At 41.8% G+C, this 21,403-nt stretch overlaps 1 protein-coding gene across 2 annotated transcripts in view; it reads right to left on the bottom strand.

Annotated features, from left to right (window-relative positions):
• The window catches only part of STK38L (serine/threonine kinase 38 like), a 50,302-nt gene extending 34,721 nt beyond the window's left edge, over nt 1-15,581 (bottom strand). Inside the window, exons 1-2 of one of the 2 annotated variants that reach the window (XM_084506306.1) lie at nt 15,444-15,486; nt 512-585 (exon numbers count right to left, since the gene is read on the bottom strand). The gene's annotated coding sequence lies outside the window, so the exon portion shown is untranslated. Of the gene's footprint in view, nt 1-511; nt 586-15,443 lie in introns of both variants that reach the window. The other variant, XM_084506305.1, reaches the window with a different exon arrangement.
• Between the last annotated feature and the right edge of the window lie 5,822 nt (nt 15,582-21,403).

The raw sequence follows: 21,403 nt of genomic DNA, 5'->3' as shown, positions 1-21,403 counted from the left end.
GCATTATTTCAGCTGGCCGCAGAACTTACGAGGCATACAGACCCTTCCTTGTCACTGCATTTCTCTGAGCTTTCCATTTGATCAGACTGGAGAAACAGATAACTACTACCGTTGACTGCAGAAGAGGCATTAATCCTTATAATTCTCACCCTTGGTGATGTGTTGCTGTTGTGAATCCTACTGAAAGCGCTCATTCAAATGAGTCCCCAGTCAATGTTTACACATTCTGTTGCTCATATGCAAATCACATTAATCAGCCGTCTTTTAAAGTACTGATAAATGGACACTTGGAAAGTTCTACCAGTTTCCCGGTAAAGCCCCAGGAATATATATAATATCAAGAATATAGTTTGTTACATTGATACAACACAGGGTAAGACAGTATGTCTTAACTTCACAAATCATTGGGATGCAGCTGCTCTGCAATGTTCTCTTCACTTCTGAAAATATAAAGGGCACTAAAAAAAGGAGTTTAATAATGTAGCATTAGTATAGAATCAGAAATACTTACATTTGTGATCCTTTGGGTGATTAATAAAAATAGCAATAGCTTCAATTGAGTCTTAAAACATATTTCACCTGCACCTGTATACAGAAAAGAAAACCATGTACAATCCCTTACTTTAGAAATAATCCTAGCAGTCAGAAAAAGTCTGTGCAAAAAGCAGAACTTTTTATTCCACACATCATGCCCCAGTTGATACTGAGCCCTACCTTCCTAGCCTAGTTGCATAATAAAAATATCTTTACTCTCCCCAGGTCTAAGATGGTAACACTAGGACAGAAGCAGGATCTAGAAGCTAGGGTTTTCTTTTTTCCCATCCCCTTGAGTAAAATCTTATGAAATAAATCATTAACAATATATAGAAACTTCAGCAAATCCTGAAAGCACAGGTCACCTGCAGTGCTGGATTGCCAAAGCTGCAAAGGTCTCTTCAAGTTGTTACCAAGCTTCAAGCTGCTTTCCTCTCCTTTGGGATATTTCTCTTGTTAATAATGCCAGAAAACATCTTCCAATGAATTAGAGCTGCAGGCCTTATTCTGCTTCCCCATGTGATGTACCTGCCTTCCAGCTTTCAAGAAAATTATATTTTGCCCCTTTAAAGTATTTTCTATCCAAATCTTGAGGTACTTTGAAAAACAACAACAACAAACAACAACAACAACATTTTGTAAAGCAAGTTATCAGTAGAATCACCACTAATTATGAAGAAAAGTAAATGAACATGGGCTCAGTCTTGGAAGGGCTTCAAAGATGTATGAGCAAGGGAAGAATTTGACCAGAGAATCCTGAGCAGTGTCTACAGCAGATTAGGGAACAGACCCCTTCCAACTCCAATTATTCAGCAGTAATAATAATAGTAATACCTCCAAGATAACCTACAGGCTTACACAGCACTCTCCACATGTAGTTTTATGAAATCAGATTGTTCTGATATGTTGAGATGAGGAAACCGAGGCACAATAAAATTAATCCAACTAGCCCAAAAACCCAGTAGCTAAGTCCAATGCTCCTCGATACTCATCACAATCATTCCTGTGTCAGAGATCCCAGTATCACCTCTTGTAATTCCTCTGCTTTTCTCATCTACAGCATCATCAATTTATACAAATACCACGTATTTTTAAATGCTATGAGAAGAACAGAAAATGTCTCTAGCTGATTATCTTAAGACTTTGAACAAGCAAACAAACAGACCAATTAGCAGCAACATATCAGCATCTGAAGCACAAAGCATAGTTCATAAAACCCAAAGGAAGATCTGAGGAATGGAATTGTTGCTTTAGTCCTGCCTCTCACCTTCAGTTTAGTATTATTTTATTTTAGTATTTTAGTATTTTAATTTAGTATTATTGGGCAGTACCCCAGAGGCAGTAGAAGAGCTGATGTTATTCTTGACCATGATGAAGGGACCTCTACCTCTCATTTGCAAGAATTAAGTGGCAGACGCTCTAGCCAGGACTAGAGGGGCCCTGCCTCTGGCCAGGTAGAGGAGAGGGATAACCGGATTTATTGGACTGTGTGGATCCGATGGCCTAGAACATCAGAACCACAAGAATACAAAGCTTTAGTGGACACAGATCACGTCAGCACTGAGGAAAAGCAAGCTGTTCCTCCGGCAAGCCTTCACAGGCATACGTTTGAAAAGCAAAGTTTAGACACTTCAGGAAAACAAAATGGTTTATGGAATCCTATTTTTAGGGCTATGAAGATGGTAAAGGGTCTAGAGGGCAAGATGCACAAGGAGCAGCTGAGGTGCCTTGGTTTGTTCATCCCTGAGCAGAGCAGGCTGAGGGGAGGCCTCATGGCGGCCTGCAGCTCCCTCACAAGGGGAGCAAAGGGGCAGGTGCTGAGCTCCGCTCTCTGGGGACAATGACAGGACCCGAGGGAACAGCATGGAGCTGGGACTGGGGAGGGTCAGGCTGGGGGTTAGGGAAAGGTTCTGCACCCAGAGGGTGGTCAGGCACTGGGACAGGCTCCCCAGGGCAGTAGTCACAGCACCGAGCCCGCTGGAGTTCAAGAAGCATTTGGACAACGCTCTCAATTTTTTGGGTGGTCCTGAGCAGAGCCAGAAGTTGAACTTGATGATCCTTGTGGGTCCCTTCCACAGCCTATCACAGAATCACACAGAATTTCTAGGTTGGAAGAGACCTCAAGATATGATTCTATTTGATGAATACTAATTGCTACAATGAACTATGGGAAAAAAGTAGAACTACACAATGAAACAGGAAAAAAAGTCTGAGAACAAAGCTCATTTGACCTAAGCCCCAGGTTTTTCAGAGGTGCAACTGCAGAGGTGCTGTGCCTGCTTACGCATGTGTTTGCACTGGGCCCTGGGGCTTTTGCAGCTGCTGTGGAGGAAGTACATTCTGGAGAAATACAAACATATTCTGACTACGCTGTTGGCAAAACAAAAGGAATCTGTGAATTCACAAGTTTTCACATGTACCTACAGGGATGTTTTACCAAGGTGAGACCAGGAGATTCTATAACTGTTGAAATTTCAGCTGCCATAGGATACTACTCAGCAGTCACATTCACGAAGCAGTCAGGAACATATACGTGCATCCAGGGCTGCACAACTGCAGGGCCTCTTGGGCCTTGCTTGTAGTCATCTTCTCCTGAAAAACATGATAGCCTTTGTTCTAACAGCTCTAATGGCAGGGTGTGAAAACAGTCACTTCCACAGGCAAACATCTCCTAAGGCAGCTCATAGGAATCCCCTTCTGAAAGGTCTGCTTTCATCTCCACTGCCTACAGAGGTAGGCTAGGATGACTAACTGGCTTGGATATGCAACTTTTAAGCACTCAACAGGCAGATGAATCCTGCCTGGCAGCTGATACAATGCCAGCCCTCTGTGTGGTAATGGTACCTGGAATTAATCTTTAAATTCATCAATTTGCTTCTCCTGATCCTCTCAAAATGCTGTAACTGTCGGCTGGATCCATAACTGGTTTATCAAACACTTTCAGAAACCCAGCAACCAAACAGCAGCAAATGGGCATGACTTACAGTTAAAATATGTTCTAAGGGCCAAAATGAAGCAAACAAATTAGATTGCCTCCCTGCCCCATCCCCACCCTCTACCGCAGAGCAGCAGAGGAAGACTGAGCACAAGTGTCTCTACTGCAGATACGCCCAGCTCCCAACAAGCCTAAGAGACCTAGAATCCAACTGTGGTTTGGGCATCTTGTCATTTTTATATCCTTTAATTCTGGGCACCTCACAGAAAGCAAAAATATTCTCTACAAAGAAAAATGACAAAATACTGAAGCTGTCTATATAGAGTTTGATAAAAATATCTCTTTGGAGACATATGCCAAATAAGTGCCAAAACTTCAAAGGCTGAATTATAACATTGAAATATTTGTAATGCATGTTTGTTATGTTTCTCGTGAAGCATGGCTGGCAGTCAGAGATGGCATCTTTCAGCTCGATGACCTGGTCCAGGCAATAACTGGAAGTAGCTCTTTGGTAGCTTACGTGAAATGAGTCAACGGATTTGCATCCAGCTCTCAATAAATTATGAACCATATCACAAAAGCATCTGTAAGAGACACTTCCTTTGTTGATACCATTTTAAAGGCCAAGGACTGAATAAGGTAGGAAAAAAGTTATCCTCTCTCAAAATAGTATGTTCCCTCAAAACAAAAATTGCTTTTACCAAGCATCTTTTGTGAAACTATCTCAGGGTCTTTTATCTACTAAGCTAATAATTTCTTTAAGAAATATAAATAAACCCACACTTTCACAGTCGGAAAAAAACAAGACCTGCTGACTTTCATCATGCTACAGCCATGAAAAAGGAAGGCCAGACAGCAATATTCTCATCCCACATGCTAATTGCATTTCTCGTTTCCAGAGCCAATACAAGTTTAACAGCTCCCACGTATTTTTCTTTAAGAAAATTTAACATACAAATATAGTCTCTCCTTGAGTAAACAGCTCAATTCCAAGGGTACACGCAATTATGAATTTTGGCCTAGTCTCCTGTCAGAAAGGGGGCACGAAGCAAACAATCCAAACTTAGAGCACTCAGAAAAACATACAGTACTGTAAACTCCTATAAGAGTAATTTTAAAAGAACACAAACAGTACAGGATCAAATGCTTTGATCATGAACATCTATCTTAATTTCCTGTAATAAAGCCCCATGCCCCTGGAAAGCATTATATAAATCCCAATGAATTAACTTTGCTAGAATTCAGAGCAATAGTTTTGAAAAAAAAATTAAAAAAATCAGCCAGTAACTGATTTGTAACTGATTTGAACTCTGTTGCATTCAGATGACAAAGTAATTGAATGTAAACACAGTTAATATTAGGGTACTGGGGCTGCTTTGTAAATTTAGAGATGCCAGTTCAGAGAAAATAATGCATTTCATTCAAAGAAGATGAAAGCTTTCTGAATTTTGGTGCTCTGTAATCAGCTGCTGAACTGATTGAATTATGCCTATTAAGTATGCAGGGTCAAATGTGGTCAGTACCTCAAAGAGCACCGGATCTTTCAGCATTGAAAAAGCACTTATAAGGAGATCCTGGTATGTTCCTGTATTATCCCTCTATCCATCACTTCAAAACGTCCCTGGTATCCAGAACAGAGGCTGGATTATCCTTTGTCAGTCCTCTCTCCCTCAAAGTTGATGAGAATCATGCCACCAAATCCAGTATGGGAAATGGATTTAGCTTCACATCAACCATGGAAGGTTCTTGCTTAGAAGTAGCATTGACTAAGAAAGCAAAAAATCCTGAAGTTACAAAGAAACTTGTGTTTATTGATGCATTTGTCATTAGCAAATATTAATTTTGATACCCTTGATCTGGAAAGCCATTAGAATGCATTCAGTGTGGCATCTGTAAAAAGTAGGGTTAGCTAAAACTTCACCTAGTCCTGCACTCTTGATCAAACACAAACTACATTCCTGATGTAGTCACATAAAAGATGGGGAACAAGCATAAGCAGGTGTAGCACTTGTTATACCACAAGCAAGAAATCCCCTGTTTCCCTTGCTGGATGTACATATATGATAGGAGCCTACTTCTGTGACTTCACTTTGTAAATCAGATGCTTTGTTGACAAGATGATCACCACCCTTGAACAGAAGGAAGCTGCATCCTAAGCACAGATTCAAACGTTCCAGACAGAAGTCTGGCCTTCCATCCAAGACAAATACGGGATTTATTCTGCACTGCTCTTACTGTGGTTTATTAGTTTGCAATATGTGGAGACGATTTACTTTACTATTCAAAGAGAAGTGAGGAGGGCTGATCTTACTTAACCACTGTCTTTGCAGTAAAATGCAGCCTTGCTTTGACAGCCAGGAGGGAAAGCACTTAGTTTCCACATGGACAGAAGAAAATTTCATCATGCAGCTACAGTCTTCAGCTGCATGCAGACAGATTTGCTACCAACAGACAGTAGCGCATTCACTACTGCTCTGTTATGCCCTAAATAAGAACATAGAAGTTTACCCTCTTACTCCATATGGCACCGTTCTTTAAAGATGACGTGATTGCTTGAAAGCACTTAGGCAAAAGAACCAAGAAAATACATTTAGCATGTGTTTCTCAGGCTGAGGAAATTACAGTCAAACAGAAATAAGAAAGATACTATCAAATATGACTAGACTCAGAAGTGGGCTTCTACATGAAAAAAATGCAGAGAACAATAAAAAGACAGAAATAATCTAATGGAAACTGTTGTATTAATTCTTCTCTTGCAGCCTTCACTCCTCCACACAAGCTCATCCTACACCTGGGGACCAAAATTGGAAACTGAGACTGGACACTAACAACTGAAACTGTCTTCCTCAATTTTACTGCTGGTTTGATAAGAAGAGAGGGAACATGAGCTAAAATTACTTATCTTTATTAAAGTATAACCATTTCCCTCCCATTTACCTTATAATTACTTCCTTTTTCAATTTTTGAATTTCCACTACTCTTTAAATCCTTTCAAACGAAATGATCTATACTATGCATGAAAAAATGGATGCATATCTTTGGTGTTTTTTCACCCTAAAAGCTGTTTTTGACTGTAAAGATTTATTTTACAGAGCAGGCTGTTTTTTTTTCTTTTTTTCTTTTTTTTTTTTTTTTTAAACTGGATAATATGCAAGCGTATTTATTCACTATAGCCAGGCATCAAAGCAGAAGCATTTCTGGCAGCCTCCGAAGAACCACTTCACTAGTTCCATCAAAGTATTCAGCAAAGTTGTGCTGCAACTCTGCTACTGGCAGAATAAACTGTGAGCAGCAGCTGAGATCAGTGGCATAGGTCAGGGCATGTTCAGAAAGGGTGTCTTCTCTTGTAGTGGGTTTACGTGGCAAGGTTTTGGTAGCAGGAGGCTATAGGGGTGGCTTCTGTGAGAAGAATCTAGAAGCTGCCCCATGTTAGATAAGGGCCCCACTGCTGGCCAGAGCCGAGCCACTAAGTGATGTTGTTTGTGCCTCTGTGAGAGCATATTTAAGAAAAGGAAAAAACAAAAACAAACTGCTGCTACACAGCAACTAGGAGAGAGAGAGGAGTGAGGAACAGCCTTGCAGGCATGAAGGTCAGTGAAGGAGGGTGAGAGGTGCTCTAGGCACCAGAGCAGAAGTTACCTGTGGCAAGGACCATGGTGAAGCAGGCTGTCCCCCTGCAGCCCACAGAGTACCACAAGGGTGCAGGGTTCCACACTGCAGCCCATGAAGAAAACCACCATGGAGCAGGTGGACCTGCACTGACAGAGGCCTGTGGAGGACCCCCACCAGTGCAGATTCCAGGCTGGACCTGTAGCCCATGGAGAAGAGACCACGCAGGCGCAGGTGACCTGGCAGGAGCTGCTGCCTGTGGGGGACCAAGGTTGGAGCAGTGTGCTCCTGATGGATGGACCCCATGGTAGAGACCCATATCTGGAGCAGTTCTTGACGAACTGCTGCCTGTGGGAAGCCCACACAGGATCAGTTTGGAAAGGAGCTGGTTAGAGCTGCACCACAGCAAGTCAAATTGAATGTCCACCCTAAGACTAACAGCACCATCAGACAGGTTGAACATATCAGTACAGTGCTCATTTTGCACTCCTTGTCATGACAAAGCTCTGAGCAGTAAGTCTTCAAAAACAAGAGCACACATTGTTGTTCCTGTCACAGCAAACTTTGATGCAAGTGAACTTGCATCTAAATTGCATCCCAGGTGTTACAATCAACCCTCTGGGAACACATACATACTCAAACTGATTAGCTGGTAGACACAGTACAGTCCTCACCTGCACAGCTCCATCCTTTTAAATTACTACACCAGCAAACTTGAAAGCCAAATTTTAATCCTGCACACTTGTTCTCCTATAACACTCTCATAACTACATGGCCTCAAATTTGGAGACAACTTTCTATTTCTTTGTGCACCTGGGGCTCAGGGGGACTTCAGTGTGTTTCTTCCTGTGGAAGGGATGGACAAACACAGCCTGTAAACAGCACTAACAACTGAGTAACAGAGCTCGTTACGTGGTGCATGCTATAACATAGGAAAGAAGCTGAAAAGATTTCAATTTTCTTTGAAGGCTTGCCAGCAGGGCTTGAAAATATAAAGCATAAAATAAAGAACTTTTTTCTTCTCCCTCCAACTTTATCATCGGCTCTTCATCTTCCAACCCACAACAACTGTTGTTGTTTTCCTAGATCTTTCTCTCCCTTCAAACAAAAAGTTACCCTTCTCAGTTTTTTTTCTTAAATCAGCTATTTCTAACCATAATGCCACCATTTCCCATTGAGTACTTATATTAAAGCACAGGCTTTGGCTGTACAAATAGGAGCGTAAGGACAAAAAAGAATGTAGAACCCCTTAAGCTCAATCAATCTGGCAGCAGAGACAAGACTGCTTACCATGACCTTTTAGAGAAGGTAGGATAGATCACCTGTAATTCATTTTCTTACCTGAAACTATTTCTGAAGATAAGTATACTTAACACCACCGTTCGTCATAACTTAGGGATTTCCAAACCATGGTCCACAGGCATCATCAGCAGTGTGTGAATGGTCAGTGGGACAGGAAGTTTGGGGATTTTGGTTGTTCTTTAAATCAAAGGCATATGACAGTCTCCGAGTGTATTGTGGGTTGACAACAGACCACAGTTTGCTGAACTTGAGAACCACAGCCTCAGCTTCTGTAGCTGTCTAACTGCTCCATGGCTTGCATAACTCAACTTCGGCAATAGCGATAGCAGTCAGATTCAGATGAGTGATACGAGGAAGACCTTTCTTTGACTTCAGTTTCATACATGTCTCTTCTAAGCAGATATTAAAGGTCAATTATACTCATGCTTTGCACTACATACACATAGTTATTCCCCCCATGAAGATTCCCCTACCCTCTCATCACTAAATGTGTTGTAATGTCCATGTTCTGCACTTTGTGCTTTTCAAACACTTTAGAGAAAGTCTCTGCTCTATAGATTTTCTACTCCACTTAGCATCATTTTCTCTGACTTCTGGCTCACTCAGTTTCTATTAGGAATAATTCAAAGCATAAACAATTTACAGGAGATTATTCCAGGTGTTTTAAAAATATTTCAATCTTTTATAAAGAAAAAAAAAAGGTTTACAAAGTTTTTAATTTTAAGGGAATAGCAATTGGCGTCATCTACCTGGACTTATGCAAAGCATTTGACACTGTCCCCCATGATAACCTTGTCTCTAAGTTGGAAAGATGTGGACCACTCGATGGGTAAGGAATTGGATGGTTACGCTCAGAGTTGTAGTCAATGGCTCACTGTCCAAGTGGAGACCAGTGACAAGTGGCATTTCTCAGGGGTCAGTACTGGGACCAGCGCTGTTTAACATCTTTGTCGGTGCCATGGTCAGTGAAATCGAATGCACTCTCTGCAGGTCTGCTGATGACACCAAGGTGTGAGGTGCAGTTGACACTCTGAAGGGAAGGGATGCTATCCAGAGGGACCTGGACAGGCCTGTGAGGTGGGCCTGTGTGAACCTCATGAGGTTCAACAGGGCCAAGTGCAAGGTCCTGCACCTGGGCTGGGGCAGTCCCAAGCACAAATACAGCATGGCCAGCAGGGCGAGGGAGGTGATTCTCCCCCTCTGCTCTGCTCTCATGAGACCCCACCTGGAGCGCTGCGTTCAGCTCTGGGGCCCCCAGCACAAGAAGGATGTGGACCTGTTGAAGTGAGTCCAGAGGAGGGCCACAAGGATGATCAAAGGGCTGCAGCACCTCTCCTGTGAAGAAAGGCTGAGGGAGTGGGGGGTGTTCAGCCTGGTTAAGAGAAGGCTCTGATCTTTTAGGGATCTTCCAGTACCTAAAGGGGGCCTACAGGAAAGATGGAGAAGCACTCTTGTGTGCATAGTGATAGGACAAGGAGTAACTGCTTTAAACTAGAAGAGGGTAGGTTTAGACATTAGGTTTAGATATTAGCAAGAAATTATTCACTCAGAGGGTGGCAAGGCACTGACTGGCACAGGCTGCCCAGAGAAGCTGTGGACACCCCATCCCTGCAGGTGTTCAAGGCCAGGATGGATGGGGCTTTGGGCAACCTGGTCTGGTGGGAGCTGTCCGTGCCCATGGCAGGGGGGTTGGAAAGAGATGGTCTTTAGGGTCGCTTCCAACCCAAACCATAATGTGGTTCTAACTGCTACTTATGCAACTGAGCAGCAAAGTCACCAAATCTGGCACATAAGTGAGTCAAGATGCTCACATCATACATATTTTATGTGAACTCTCCTTTTCTGTTAAATGAGAAGATAAACAGGACAAGATAGAAAAGAGTCCCCATCAAAAATCAAGCACAGAAGAACCCATCTAAAACATTTCAATAGAAAATGATCATCTACACTATTTGCTCACAAGATATTTGAGATCTGAATTCATGAAGAACTTCTGTTTAAATAAACCTTGCTTCTCTGCCCATGGTATCTTTTGATGTAATGATTAACTGTGCCTATTAAGATTGGGGCAGAACTATGCAATAAGACTTTACCAAAAGCTCAGTTTGCAATATGTTCATGTTTTATTTTCTTCCATAAACTTAATTGTCATTATTTCCTCCCCTGTATTTTGAAATCAGACTTCATGCCTTTCCTATAGCATTTGCAGAAGCAAAGATTCATGCTGTAACTAATTTCAAAAAATAAAGGAAATAAATTATTTTCAACTGTAAGCAGACAGCGTGATTTAGCAGAAGTTTTCTTTAGGCACAGCAAAACTTTTAATTTACAGAAGCAAAACATGGCAAATCAGTCATGGAGAATATCAACTCAGCTGTTAACCAGAGTACTTTACCACTTCAGTAGACTAACTGAGCACAAACAAATCCAACAAAATCAAGTGAGAAAGACATATATTAATGCTACCAGCAGCAATAAAATTCCTTCACCTAATCTTGAAAATCAGAATTCAGTGGGAGGCACTCAGTGCTTTCCAAGAGATGGCACAGTACAAAGTCCACTGTAAGAACGCCTTACTTTGTAGATAAGTCTCACCGAGTGCATTTGCTACACAAGTACCTGCTAACCAAACGCCATTACTCCACTGAACAGGAATGCACTTCAACAGTTGGCTGTTACATGTTGGTAACAGCCAGGTCTTTCATTGCTGTACGACTGCCTAGCATCCTGCAGAGAAGCTCTTATGCGGAACAAAATTTCCTTATAGTTCCCATATGTGCTTGTAAAACTGTATTTTTAACTATTGTTAAACACAGACTTTGTTCTCTGTATTGTTTCTGTAGTTTGTAAAAGCAGGTACTCCTATTAAATGCATAGCTTGTGATTGAATTTGTCCTCCTTTGCTGGTCTGCCAAATGCTAAATACCACAAAACAGAAGAATCTAGTTATCTTTAACTTCAAGAAATAACAGCTGCCTCAGTAAAATACAGTGCAACACTTATCTGTGAAGCTACTAATGTAAGCTGTCCCCTTCATACAGGACTCATCATGCTAAAAATTAGTGCTGCTCCTGCCTCTCCCCACATTCTGGTTCACATGTAGCTAGTTAGCCAGAGATTGTTCTTCATGTGGAAATAGAGTAGCCACATCTGCATCCTCTCCTGGGTGCTCAGTTGTGATAGATGGAAACCTAAATGGCTAGTCATGAATTTAGCTTGAAAACAGCAAGGCAGTTCTGTGACTAGGTAACCTGCACACTGGTGAGCTGGTAGAAAGCAGCTCTCCTGCAGACAGTTAAATTCCAAAAGATACTTTCCTATCTGTTCAGCTAGAAGCAAGTTCATTTCTTTACTAGTGTGCTCATAATAACACCAAGGACTTCTAGCAGAAGGAGCTATAGCTGTTCTTGTGTTACACAGCAGTTGTGTCAGGCCTTTCTCAGCATTAGCTTCAGCTCTACTCATCCTGGGGAAAAAACAAAAAAGAAAAAAAAAGTAGAGAAGAGTGATGTGTGAGAAAGGTCCTTTTTATCCAGTAACCCCTTCCCAGTGCCTGGACTCAGACTATTAGCAGTGCCAGCACAGTCAAGGTTTGCATGCATGGCAGAAGCAAAGCTACCACAGCAATGAGCCCCCCTCCCACAGGGTAGACCTGGGCACGCTCAGCTCCCCCAGTGAGGCAAGCCACACCTGGCCAGCAGCTTTCTTTTGTCTGTTCCCTTTCTTCCATTGCAGTAAGTTTCAGGGCACTCGCTCATACCTTCAGATGAACTTGATCTGTTTGTACCGAACTATTACTTCATAGTGCCTGTTCTTTATTGAAAGGTGACTAGCAGTATCTGGTTTTATAGCTTCATGAGATTCCTGCTATTGTAAATTCCTGTAAACCCAGCCTACCGTTTGAAGTCCATCACTGTTTCCTTTTCCTAGTAAATATACGGAAAGCAACTCTCCCCTTGAAAATCAAGATCTCACACAAGTCTTCTGAAGCATGTTTATTACATTAAAATTCTAGGTGTCTGCTTTCTTCATCATATTCTACTGTTACAATTCAAATAAAACTATTTCAGCTAACAAACTGCAAGTTTATTTGTAGGTATACTAAGAATATACATCACAAACTGAGTACTAAAGTCACAGTTCAAACCAGAACACAAAATCCAGTGTCAAAATTACTGAGAGATCAGAAAGCCAGACGATTGAATAGATTGCATAGATTAACATTATTTCTCAATTTGTTTTTTCTTCAGTGTCTATGAAGTATTTGGTGAAATATAAATGCAAGCCTCACAAAATGGCCTGATTCCAAATGTAAAAGACAGTATTAATGATTGTCCATTTTAATGCTCTCCATGCTGATCAAATTATTTACGACAAGGAAAATAAATTCTTCCCAATAAATTCCTTCATTCTACTAGCTCCTGTTTTAGTTTTATTGTTGTCAAAGAAAAAATGTTCTACTGCTTCCTCATGCAGATGCAGTGGACTGACAGAAGTTACTCTGTAGCATTAGACTACAGAGCTGCAGCAGTTTTTTGTTGAATTGTACCAATTCAACAAACAAGTTTACTCTTCTGCATCTGTCAAGGACCACCATCTGATCCTTCCAAAAAGGACCCTTCGCCTTGCATCCAGTTCACCATACAAATTCAGACCAGACACAAGATAACTCCTCTCCGAGTTCACACCCCCTAGTGTTAGATTTGGTTACCCTCACTGTTTATACAACAATTAAGTGTTCTCAGTAGTTATTAAGGCTCCAGACTTTGAAAAAGCCTGCATCAATGTACCTGAAGAATTAAACTTCGGTTATTTACCAAACCCACGTTTTTCTGCTAAGGTAATGTAATTACTACTGCTGACAAGTTAGCCCTAAATGCAACTATATGTTGAAATGAGCTGGGAACACTATAAAATGATCTTGTGGACAATACTGTGTTTGATTTACGTCCACTCTCATTACCTAAGACACATAAAGACTCTTTCCAGTGGACTCAAAGCAGACCATTTGCCACATAATATCAGCTTAGTCTTTGTGCTGATGAATACTGTATTCAGAGAACTAATTCTTGTCTTTGTAATTTTCATGCCTACCCTGCAACTCTTCTTAGAATACAAATATCAAAGCTTATCAATTGGCTTTACATTTTAATTAATCCCCTGCTCCAACCTGTTGGTGCAAGAATTTTTATTAGATGGGAGCTGAGTGAAAATTGAGTTTATGGGAGAAGATAAGGTTTAAAAACACAAAACCACTGCCTACTCAGGCAGTGGACAAAACCCACACCACTAACCTCCTTGTGGTCACTCAGAGATTCAAGAGAGATCCTAAATCACAGCAGGTAGTTCAAACAACAACAAAAAAAATAAAGTTACTGATCAATCAAGCTCAATGTTTTCTAATTGTGCACGGAGAGTATGGGGTCTTGGTCCAAGTCCACTACAGCTTAATGAGTGGGTGTGTTTTTTTTTTTTTTTTTTTTTTTTGCTTTTAAAGATGACTAACTTTCTGCAAATTAGGCAGAAATGCAGCACAATACCTGTCCACTAGGCTATAAATATTTGGTTATTTTGTATTCTGTTTAGCTAGTGGTTTGGTGGTTTCTTTTGCCTTGAAATATTAGAGGCAAAATGCCTAATTTTAGATGCTTTTTTTCTGTTAATCAACAATATTAAAAATTGAACATACATCACGCCATGTTCAAGGTGAAAAACTAAGCTCTAATTTCACAGAACTATGCAAAGCTGCCTTTTGGGAATTCAAGACACCTTTTTATAAGAGGAGAACTCAACTACATACAGCCCAGAAGATAAAAATACATCAGTTTTACTGGATACAATAACATTTCTCAGCTACAATGAGCCTGCTTAGCACCTACAGGAGCACCTTGGATTGTTTGCAAGTATTGCAGTTAACTGCTCCTGGTAACACTACAACTGATACTGTTGCACCATTGAGTTCCTAAAGAAGAAGGAAGACAGAGGTCTTGAAGATGGTTTATGTTTTGGCATATTTGATATAATGTGCCCAACGAATTAGGGACATTTATTAGTGTTGTATCCACTTGCAAACAAGAGCCTTCTACTTCAAGGGACTTGGGAAAACTGTAATCAAAACACTGAATCAGCGTATGTGACAAAACCCAACATTTCTGGTCTTAAAAGTACATTTCATCACTCTACAGCAACGGACAAGTAAAAGTTGAACAACACAAATATACTCAACAATTATCTGAGAAGAAACTTTAAGTCAAATTTCAGCATTGCTTTTCATTCCGGGGCTACACCAAGGGTCTGGATTTCACAGCACGGAATCAGGTGTGTGACATCGGCAGGGGCACCCTTTCAGCGTGAGCCCTGTCATTCTAAACCAAAACGTTAACAAAGAAAAAGGCAAGAACGAGAGACACCTCATGTTTCTTAGCATTTAAGTTTTATCTGAAGCCATTGCAAACACAGAGCACAAGCTGTCAAATTATGGGCCCGATCCCAAACTCCTTCAACTACAAAAGCAGGTTTTGGATTTTGGATTTGTCCAGCAGAGCAAACAGAAACTATTGAGGATTTTTTTTTCCTTTTTTTTTTTTTAAAAAAAAAAAAGAGCTAATTACAGAGCTAAACCCATTAGTATGTATTTATTTCCACAGAAGGCAGGGCACCCTCACGCCCGAAGCCGCCGGTGCATCCCTCAGCGCCCACCGGCTGCCCCCCCCCAACGGCCCCTCAGCGCCCAACCGCCGCCCGCGTGCCCCCGGTGGTGGCGGTTGGTGGTTGGGGGGGGGGGGGGGGGGGGCCAAGAGGTGGGGAGTGGAACTCGGCGGCGGTCCCCGAGGGAGCCGCGAGCTGAGGGGCAGCTGCCGTCCTCCCTTCCTCCCTTCGTCCCTCCCTCCGTCTCGGCGGCGATGGCTGCTCCTGCTGCCTCACGCCGGGGGGGGCGGCGAACCGCGATGGGGAGGCTGAGGAGGATTTCGCGGCGCTGTTGTCAGGGTCTCACCTCCCCACCACCACCCAGTGCACGGGGGTGAGGAGTGGGCTGAGCTGAGGGGCTGCCCGCGGCACTCACCTCTCTGCGCCGCCGCCGCCGCCGCCGCCCTCCTCCGCCTCCTCCGCGCTCGCCGCCCGCAGCGGGTGCGACCACGGCCCCGTCCTCCGCGCTAATGACAGGAGGAGCAGGGCGGCGGGAGGGCCCCGGCGGAGGGCTGGCTACCGGCGGCTCTCGCGAGAGCGCGGCGCCGCCGAACGGGGCCGCCATTGGCTGCTGCCGGTACCCGCGCGGAGCCACCCGGCCCCGCTGCCCTCTCACGGCCCCGGCGGGCCCGGCCACGGCCCCTTAAGGGGAGCGGGGACCCGGGGAACGGCCCCCTCGGTGCCCCGGCAGGGTGTATTTACAGCCCCAGCGCACAAGTACGAGGGGAAGGGTGATGGCGCACATGGCATGCAAGCGAAACCCTGCTTTGGCTGTGCGAGGAGCAGCAGCGCCTGTGAGGAAAACTGTCATCCCGCGATGCGGGTTGCTGGTAAAGCCAGCGCCGCAGGGGGCAAGCCTGAGCTGGGATCGGAAGGATGACATTCACTGGCACTGTGTGCTGCCCCTCACAGCGCCCAGCACGTGGGAGCTGGTGGATGTTCGCACTAGTGTTGTGACTTGTGGGTGGTTGCTGTGACCCAGACTTACTTGGCAACCACATTTTGTTTATTTTACCACATTAAATTTATTTTACCTAAGTATACAGTGACAACAGGGTAATGAGAGTTGAGTGCACTAAAACAGATTTACTTCCCAGGCACCTTACGAACTCAGGACCTTGGTCCTGCAAGTGGATCTATGTGTTCCCTTTGCCTTCATCCTGAGCCAGGAAATTCACCATGGACCTACCTGCTGAGATTGGTTTTTAGAAGCATTAGTTTTGGTAGGTGTGAAATAACAGAAGCCTAAAATTAGCACATTTTAACTCATATGCAATGCAAGAGTGCTTTATGGAGGGGCAGCTCTCTGTGATAGCCAAACCATTTCCACATTTGTAGCCTGTAGTAATGAAGTTGTGCACTCCCGTTTACCATGTTGCAGTGTTGAAAGCATAGATATATGACCCAGCAAAAGAATTAGCACAAGGGAAAAAAACACTATATATTATGATAAGTAAATTCAAAATAAAATGATTATAGATCTAGAAAAGCAGTATTTCACTAAAGCACTCTTCCCAGAGCAGAAGTCTTTACAAATCTGTATAGATACCAGCAGTAAAGGGGAGTGGCGGAGCTACCACCATCCCTAACATCCTAAGGGGAGTGGTGACTGATTTCAACTGTTTTTTTTTTTTGATGTTTGGGAGCTTTGATTTCAGTATCTTGCTTCTGCCTGCTCCCCTCCTGTAAAGCTGTCAAAGGGAAGCTGGGGGAAGCAAGGTTGGTCCCAGAGACAATGAGGACCATCTGTGACAATGAGAAGTGAATGAATATTCACAACATGATGTTACAGTTCCTGACTTGCTGCTGCTACTCCTCTTGTGGGTCCTGCCAGCACAGCAGATGGCAGATGCTGAAAGACCGTTGTGCCAGTGGAAAATTACTGAGTTTTGCTGGTATGTGTGTGTGAGAGGGGGAAGTGGAGTAAACTTCTATTTTCAGGGGAGGAAAGGAAAACAAATGGTTCCTGAAACTACAAAAATTACCAGCATGTAAAAACTGGTCAGTTATTTTGGACAATGATAAATGTCTATTTACATAATGAGTTTTCCTCATAATTCCTTATAACTTTCCTCATAAGTCAGCATTGTGAGCTTTCCAAAATAGTAGTGCAATTAACAAGAGAAACAACAGTGTAACAATAGCACTGCCTGTTACTTAAGAGACTGATGGAAAAACTGAGTATTTCATGTTTCTATTTTTACCTGCCTGTGGAAATATTTTTGTTAGTGGATTTTCCATTGCAAAATAGACATGGTTTATTTTAATTTTCTAATTTTTCTTTCTTTTTTTTTTTTTTTTCTTTTTTTTTTTCTTTTTTTCTTTTTTTTTTTTTTCCCCCTAATATATCTATATACACAGAAGGATTTTCTTTACTTGATCTTGCAATGGGGTAACCTCTATTGTAGTTGAGGTCAATGGGATACCTAACATGAATACAGTTAGTCACATCCATAACCTTTGAAGGTCTGCACGCTTAAAGAAAGCAACAATCAAAATCAAAATCAAACAAGCAAAAAAAGAAAGCTCACCCTGAAGTGAACCTTGGCAAAACCAGCCTGCAAATAATTTCTGTGCAGGCAAATGAAGTGGGGAGAGCTGACAGGAATACACAAGGTTTTAAACAAAACTGTGATGCAAGTTAAGAGTTATTAATCAGCAGGATTTGCTCAATAACTTATGTTTATGTAATTTGCAGTTAGCCCTTAGTTTAGAGGTCTAAGAACCTATTGACTACATAGAAGAACATCTTTTTAAGCTGCCAGGTTTCGGTCATAGTAAGCATTTTGAAACAAAATCTTTGCTCTAAACATGTGTACTTGTGCACACGGCACAATGTTCCACTCCTGTACGCTGCAACAAGCAGTGAAAGGTTCTGTGCCCTCTGCTCAGACCGTTCTGGCTGCGGGATGAGGGTACACCCTGGTGCGCAGCAATTAACGGCAACCACAAAAGCCTAAATACCAGCTGTCAAATTCCACTGAGCCTCTGAAGCCTTCAAAAAACTTAGGGGAAGGACTGTAGCAAACCAAAACAATATAATGCTCCCATTTTTGTAATTCAAAAGGGGGATATCTTGTCTGTGAAAGGACATTTATGTGAGGTTTTGGCATGAATTGCTGTCTTCTGTGGTCAGTTGGTATAACAAATACAGATCATGATATTGGAGTCATGCTAGAGATGTCCCTTGGAAGTACTCTATTTTTTTTAACCATAAAAAGACCTTCTCAGCATCAGAAATAACATATAAATGCTTAATTTACAGGAAACATTACAATTAGTTTGCAACTAACTACTTAACTAATGTAACATTTAGGAATCAATTCTGGTTTTCCTTTCTTGCTTTTTCTCTGTTTTTCTATCATCCAGCTCTATTTCATAAAAATAAGCCCAAAATACTAAAACTTTTAAGATTAGTCATGAAATAAGGCAGAACGAGGTGAGAATGGTGCAGATTATGCAGAAACACATTTTCCAGTGTCTTTATGACTTTTTCAGATGGTTTTGATGGTTTTTAAACCAAATTTTGCTTGTAATTCCCTGATCCACCTAAATTATAAAAGTGCATGATTTTGTTCAGGGTTTTGCACCTGCTGAATGTACTGTTTGGTTGCCTGATTCCTGTGGGGCATAGCAGTGTATCAAGTGCTTATAAAATGCTGAGGCATAGAATAAAATGCAATTTCTTAATAGGCAAAATGCAAACTTAGAAGGTATGTGTGGTTGTGCTTCGTAAGGAATGTTCCACAGTTGAATCAAACAACTAAGAAGATCTTGATCTGGAAACTCTCGAAGAATTAGGTAACACTGAAATCGGTTGTTTTGGTACTTCTGTGGGAATATTCATGTGAGTAACATTACTCACCATGTTGTTTGCTAGGTCAGACTGTACTCAGGAAACTGTCATCAGTATTTAAAACTATGTGACAACACAGGAATGCCTGTACCAGTTCAGACCCAGGCTCTGTCTAGGCCACAGTTCTGTCTTCCTGATGGTTGTGGGCAAACACCTAGGAAAAAGGAAGAACAGAACAAACTTCCAACAGATCCCTTTAAAACCCTCAGATGTCCTGAGCCCAATGTGATCAGCCTATATTCTAACCCCAATGGGTTGCTACTCCAAGTGCTTGTGTGGTCTCCTCTTAAAACCCTCTGAGTATCTCTCATTCCCAGCACACTTCAGCAGGGAGTTCAATGGGCTGTTGTGTGAAAACCTCTGTCTTTTCCTTATCCTGAGCCTGTTTTCTGAGAGTCTTGGTATCACTAGGTTTGGTGTCAGCACAGCACACTGTTGATCTGTCTGTCAGTGCTATACTTCTTTTTACATCCTGTACCTCCTCAATTGTCTTTTTTTACAGACTAAAGAGTCTTCACCTGAAAACTGTTCTATACTTCTCATCATCCTTTTTGACCATCTCTGAACCTTTTCCAACTCTTATTATATTTTGGGAAGTAAAGAGACCAGCATTTCACTATTTATGGAGTGGATGAACCATGGATTTATGCAGGGCCATAAACTACTTGCCTCACTTCTTAGTTTGAAAGCAGAATACATCATTTGCTATGCCTCTTAAAGTTAGTAACAAAGATGTTAAGTTCTTAATGAAGTGCCTTTCATAGGCATTTGTGACAATCCAGCTCTGTTCAGTACAACCAACTACAGACTGTTGCTATCTCCATTCTGTTTCTTAGAAAGTTCTAGTTTATACTTTCCTGAAAGTCCACATAATTTTCTTTATATTAATAACATCTCTGTCACTGGGAAACCATTTGTGTTTCCATATGTGTATTCTAAGGAACAAAGCAATTCATTCAGCTAAACAAAACCAAGGAAATCACCACGGTCCCCTTATAGGCTCTCAGCTCATATCCTGAGTGTCTTAGCAATTTACAACTATCATTCCAAACCCAATATTTTGCAGATTTTCAATGCCATTTGAATGATTTCTTTGCTATGAAAGTATTGCTGATTTTTAGCATAGACTTCTTTCTTGGCTTCAACTTTTGCAGGCAATTTGGAACCCTGGCACAGAGGTACCAAATTCCTCAGGCAGGAGTTAAAGATGTGACAAAATTGATTGACTTTGTAAGCAATTAAAATATTTATAGCTGAGTTCACTTAGACAATGTCATCTCTTAAAATATTATTTCTGGATTCTCTCTGGAGAAAATCCTCACGGACTTGCTACAGATATATTTAATACATGACCTTTTTCCATAAACAAAGAAACATTGAAAATCTGGAACAACAACAACAACAAAAAAGTTAGCAAAAACACTAATTAATAACAATTTTAATTATTAAAGAAGCTCAGTGTTCTTCCTCAGTTAGCACAGTCAGCTTTGAATTTTCTTTAAATATTAGAGAATGATGAAGTTGGCAGTCTTTTCCCATGAGACCCCTTAACATGAAATAATATATGTAACAAAGCACTCCTGCAGATACTTTATTCTTAATTAATGTATTTGATCTGGTCTTACACTGTTTCAGGAATGAGCATATGCTTTTTCCCCATAGAGAAGATTTTGTGTAGATTCTTTCCAAATTATCCTGATACATGGCAGATCACCTTTATATTGCAAGCTTACTGCACGGTCTGTCTTCTTACTTAATATTTACTTTCTGCTCGTCTTTGCTATATAGCTGTCTAGATCAGCTTTTGTTTCTGACATAAAGCTCTTAAAATAAATTAAGAAAAAAAGAAACTGGAACAAGATGTAAATGAAATGATGCAACTTGCTGTTCCATTCTGTTCCCTGCTTTTCAGCCCTGGTGCATCTATTTTAGGGTCTGATGCTGAAGTCTCCAGACTTGCGGGAGCTATCCCATTGAATCTGTTGAACATGGAATTCTGGAGCAGCCTATGTAGGGGACATTCATGCTTGTAATGGACAGCTGGCACCATAGCATCATGTAGCTACTTGTAGCATACATAGGACAATCAAGAAACACAAAGCAGGCACAGAAAGCATGGAGACTAACCTGACTGGAATTGAACCTGCTGGATTTCTTCTGTAACTTGAACCCAGCGCTTCGGGTTGCAGGATAGGTTCATGTGTCTGGTCTTGCAGAATGGGAATGAAGTTTGCCTGCAAAAGGTGACAAGGTTCCTGCCTGAAGGCCATAGTCTTCTGATCCCTCTCCCTCTTGACATCTTCATGTTCGGATGGTCAGTGGTGGGGAGTCAAAGCCTGCAGTTAGTTTTAGAGTCTGTAGCTCAGTATGGAGTTGGTAGAGAAGGTAAGAGGATGGGTGACAAGGAAGCAGAAATAAGAGATTGTTGGAGTTGTGAGGAAACGTTTCTAAGACCATGAAAAATTTGTTCCAAAGTGGCT

Source organism: Aythya ferina, assembly GCF_964211825.1.
Source record: "Aythya ferina genome assembly, chromosome: 1".
Lineage (NCBI taxonomy): Eukaryota > Metazoa > Chordata > Aves > Anseriformes > Anatidae > Aythya > Aythya ferina.
This window is presented reverse-complemented; position numbering and strand designations above follow the sequence as displayed.